We start from the raw sequence: 5310 nt of genomic DNA, 5'->3' as shown, positions 1-5310 counted from the left end.
CCAGCGTCCTTCCGCGGGAACCTGGGGAGACCTCCGGGCCCGGGGAGCCGCGGGCGGCGCGGGTCGCTCCTGCTCCCGACCTCCCCTCTGTTCACAGCGGGTCCGCGTCTGTTCGGATGTCGATCATTCCCCAACACCGCGGCCGCGGCGTGGACGGCGCAGAGCCCCCGCCCGGAGGCCGGCCCGGTGCTTCGGGCGGACCAGACGGACCGGAAGGGAAGGAGCGCGGCGTATCCGCCGGGGCCGCGGGGGCGAGCGGGCCGCCGGCCTCAGGCTCTGCACCACAGCCACCGACTGATCAATCGTGTGCACGGAAGTGCACAGCCGGACTTCCGGGAAGCCTGGCCTGGCCTCCAGCCTGGACTTCTGCCACACGACTGGAAATACCAGCCGTAGCCTCTCTGCGTGCAGACGTCTGGCTGTGTCCATGCATATGTCCAGCTGTGTCCATGCACATGTCCAGCTGTGTCCATGCACATGTCCAGCTATATCCATGCAGACGTCCAGATATGTCCAGCTATGTCCATGCACATGTCCAGCCACTAAAGCTCCCTGTGACCTTCCGAAACGAGGGAATTCTCTCTCTCTCCGGGAACACCTGCACTGAACACTAGGGCTCTGTCCAGGAAGGGCTTCCTCCCTCCCAGGGGACCCTGGGCCTTCCCTCCCCTCTCCCCTGCCCTGAGGCCTTTTTCTGAACCCCCGCCTTCATCCTTCCCTTCCCCCTCTGCCTCCCTTCTGTTCCATTTCCTTTTTCTTCCTCCTTCTTTCTGCCTGGCTCCCTGTCCAGGCCTTCTTTTCAACCCCCTTCTTTCCTCCTCCTCTCCTTCCTCCCTAGGCCTCTTGGCAGGGTGTCTCTGCCTCCTTCGGAAAAGACCCCCCTCCCTTGATGTTCCCACTCTTGGAACTATCAAAATTCTCTCCAATTACCTTGACTGTTAGATAATATGCTATCAACTGAAGAACAGTGTGATCACCATGGCAATTTGTCAGAACACAGAATGCTCTGCGTGGGGCTGGGAAGGTGGCTCACTGGTAGTGCTTGTCTTGCATGCATGAGGCCCTGGCAGAAAAAGCCAGAAGTGGTGTTGTGGCTCAAGTAGTAGAGCACTGGCCTTGAACTGAAGAGCTGAGGGACAGCGCCCAGGCCCAGAGTTCAAGCCCCACAATACGTGCTCTGCGTCCCCTGCTCTGCATGTGTCAAACGCCTGCTTGGAGAGCCAGCCCAGGTGCAAGCTTGCAGCCCTCCTTGGCAGTGGATTGCTGCTGTAAGCATGAGCCCCTACTGAGCCTGGTCCTGGCTGCGTGTGCTTCTGAGGAAAATGCTCCATCCACCTGCCAGATCAGGATGTTAACCTTTCTATGGGCTTTATGCTTTCCACAAAAGGATGGCCATTTCACTGTCCATCTGGTTAGGCAGCATAGAAGATCTAAGCGACTCCAGCTATCCCCAGAGGATCCAGCCTCCAACTCTATTCTCTTGGAATAGTTCTCATGGAGGATTGGCTGAGGGACAGAACCAGCTTCATTGTGGAGGCTTTCCAGATTTTAGAATTTCCCTTGCACTGTAGCCAGGCCATTCGACTGCAGCATGGCCTGAGGGACCCCTCACAGAGCAGCTCTTGCTGAGTCAAGCTGGGTTTCAGCAAAGCTCTGCAAGAAAGAAGCAAGCAAGCTCTTGCCACAGAGTTGGGAGTGTACTCTGAGTTGTACAGGTTGCCCGTGTCCTTGAATATGAGATTCCTTCTGCCTCAGCCTCTCCAGAATTAATGTGAAAGGTAATCGTTGTTTAAAATTCAGCAAGAATGTGTAATATAAAGCTGGACAGATCTCAGGTATATACTATAGATACGTTAAATGTATCAAGACAATTAAATAACTTCGTTGGAAATTAGTGAGTGTACTTCAGACTTTCGGGGACTCGGGTATGTCCAAACTACAAGAAATTGGGGGAAATAAAATTGAATGGATTGTGTTTCTATTCTTTAATTTATTTTTTTATTTTTTGCGAGTCGTGGGGCTTGAACTCAGGGCCCAGGCACTGTCCCTGAGCTTCTTTTGCTTAAGGCTAGCAATCTGCTACTTGAGCCACAGCACCACTTCTACCTTTTTCTATTTATGTGGCGCTGTGGCTCAAGTGGTAGATTGCTAGCCTTAAGCAAAAGAAGCTCAGGGACAGTGCCTGGACCCTGAGTTCAAGCATGCTAGGCAAGCACTCTACCACTGAGCCACCTTCCCAGCCCCGTTTTCTATTCTTTATGCATCAGCTGCTATTATTTCAAATACTCAAATGAAGTCAAAGAAGCAAGAAAGGGCTGGTGTGTAAACAGTCACTCCTCCACCTGTGCTGTCAGCACTGTGGGCATTTGTGGAGGATAGCAGGAGCACCAGGGACCGCGCTGTCTGTGGCTTTGGCAGGACTACTTCCAGTAGGGTTCAAGTCCATGCACAGCACAATGAGCCTGTTGTGTACCCCTACATTGCTAAGGGAAAGAAATATAAAGGATTCAGGTGCCCAGTAAGCACAAGGCCATAAAATAAAAGATTTTGTGGGGAGGAACCTCTGTCGGGATTTGAGAGACATACCTTCCCATCTGCCTCCCATCATTCCAGGAACAGTCCTTTCCATTTGCTGGTCCCTCACATTATGAGTTAAATTCACAGTTGGCATGTGCTTATTCAGATACACTGTTTCAAACATAATGTTTGCCAATCCAGGCACTGGTGGCTCATACCTGTAACTGTAGCTACTCAGAAGAGGATCAGGATTCAAAGCCAGCTTAGGCAGGAAAGGCCTTGAGATTCTTATCTCCAATAAACTTCTCAGAAAAAGCTTGAAATAGTGGCATTGTGGTAGAGCACTAGCCTTGAGCACAAAAAGTCTCAAGGACAGAACCCAGGACCAGCACACACACACACACACACACACACACACACACACACACACACATTACATACTACTAAGGATGCAATTAACTAGCTTCCCTCCCCCCAAGTATAAAATAATAATAAAAAAAATACTGGCCTTGGCAAGCTCACCGAAAGAAAACTATTCTGAATGCGCAGTAAAGATCTTGACCATGCCCAGAGGAAGGTTGGGCTTTGCCCTCACCCTGGGATGGGGGCAGTCCCTGAATCTTCAGATTAGCCTTTGTTATGACAAGAGCACACCGCAAGGGGAGCCAAAGACCCTGGGACCAAAGGCCAACACCGCCTGTCACAGATGATCCTACAAGTACCGTTGCTGAGAGTGTCTTCCCTGAGGTCAGTCTTTTCACCTTTTCCTCATCCTGTACAGGAGGTACACCTAATAAAGTAAGCCCCAGGAGGAAGACTCCGATGAAATATTCGCTACAGGCTACATGGCGAGTTTTGCCTTGAGATAAAGAATTTTTTAACAGATTAGGAGGGACCAGACCTGTGACGGGGTGTTCTGCAAAGAGAAGGCTGGGGCTTCCTCTGGAGTTAGGCAACCCGGATGGAGAGGTAGCCCTTGGTTTGCCTCATAAGCTGAGTGCTCAGCACTTGGTAAGTGCAAATGGAACATAACGTTTGCTTGGTTTACCTGTCACCCATCATCTGAGGCAACCTGTACCTTCCACGTTCTAATCCAGGGACGGCACGGACCAGTCTTCTCCTTCGGGAAAGGAGACTTGCTCGTGACAGTGCTCAGGAGGAAAGTGGATGGTGGGCAACTTTAAACAGCTATGTTACAATGGGTCTGCTCTACTCTCCACTTCTCTTTCATGTAAATGGCCAAGACGTTCCTCATTGTTAAAACGGACTGCCATCTGTCTTGCCTGGCATTTCACTTGATGTCTGCTGTCCAGGATGTCAAGCTTATGAGCTGTGTCTGTCACCACATGTAAACTTCCCTGCCAGATTTACACTGTCTGCAGATTTGAACAGCAAGTTTTCTGTTTCCAAAGATTGAGCCAGAACAAAATGCTCCATTTCCCATTACTATAGCAATCTAATCTTTAAAATGTAATTGCTCTAACAGTCAATCTTTGCCTGCCTGGTCTCGATACCACCCAATCCATATTGCTCTATTTTATACATAAGGCCTTAAATGCCTTACGAAACTCTAAACTACTCTACTGTATTCCTGTGAGGTTTAGCTGAGTGTTGCCATCTACCGTGGTCAGGGAATAGCTAGCGTGTGGCCTGGCCTCATCTTTTAGAGGCGCAGTCTCTCTTTGCCTCCTGTCCCAGTGCTCACACACCATACATGTAAGTATCAAGCCCAGGCATTTTGGGGAAGCAGTGTCAGACATTGATAACTTCTTAGAATCTATTAATTTTCCCTTTCAGAAAAATACTTTCCTGCCTGAAATCTTTGTGGTCCTTCTACAGCTCTCTGTGATGCCTTAACAGTTAAAGAGTTGTAAATTATGCCTGTCAGCATGATGTCTCTTCAGAGGGCGGCGCTGGACATCGCCAAGCCAACTCTGCAGCTCAGCTAGACTGTCTTGGTTTGCCCTAAGTTCTTACTGTCACTGGAAGGAGAACGGCACAGTAAGACTCTAAAACAGGTGACACTTCTTTAAGCACAACTAGACAAAGGCACCCATTTAGGGGTTCCTCCCTCTCCAAGCCTAGCATGTGTTAAGGCCCAGACATCTCCAAACCTACCAGCTGGGGGCCTCAGGGACTGAGCCTTTGGTGAAGCCTCCCCCCTCTCCCCCCCTACCTCCCTGCCTTCCCTCCTCCCAGCAGGTGGATTAAAGGGAAGGAGTGTCACAGCCAGTCTCCTCTTCTCAGACTTCTAGCTCTGGGTAGTGCCCTTGCCAAGGCTGGTGCTGGGTCAGGCTTATAAATAGACCACATCCTTGCTGTGGTTCAGGATGTTCCTGAGAATAAAGGGCACCTCCAAGATGAGAAACAGGAGCATTTCTGAATATATTTCCAGTAGTTGGTTTGCATGAAATAAAAACTTAGTCAAGCCCATTACCTAGTTCTTAGATTAATTTCTTTTGGGACTTAGATCTGGAGTTTATTACCACAAAATTCAGACAAGCCTCTGGCCAGAAAACTCCTTAGAGGTAGGAAAATTGGGGGTCGGGGGTGGGCAGAGGGTAGAAGGACTGGGAAGGGGCTGCTAAAAAGAATAAAAGACTTTGTTCCTTTTTACAGTTACATAGTAAGGTAGTTAGTATATTTCCTTTTTGTTTGCTTGTTTTTATTTTTTCTCATTTATTTCATGAAATCTCAGTCCAGGTTTTTTATTGTGAAAATGTTGTACAGAGGGGTTACAATTACACGGGCAAGATAATGAGTACATTTCTTATCAAGCATTGTTGCCTCCTC

This window comes from Dipodomys ordii, unplaced genomic scaffold (assembly GCF_000151885.1).
Source record: "Dipodomys ordii isolate 6190 unplaced genomic scaffold, Dord_2.0 Scaffold24, whole genome shotgun sequence".
NCBI lineage: Eukaryota > Metazoa > Chordata > Mammalia > Rodentia > Heteromyidae > Dipodomys > Dipodomys ordii.
The sequence above is the reverse complement of the archived record's forward strand: the minus strand, read 5'-3'. Positions refer to the sequence as shown.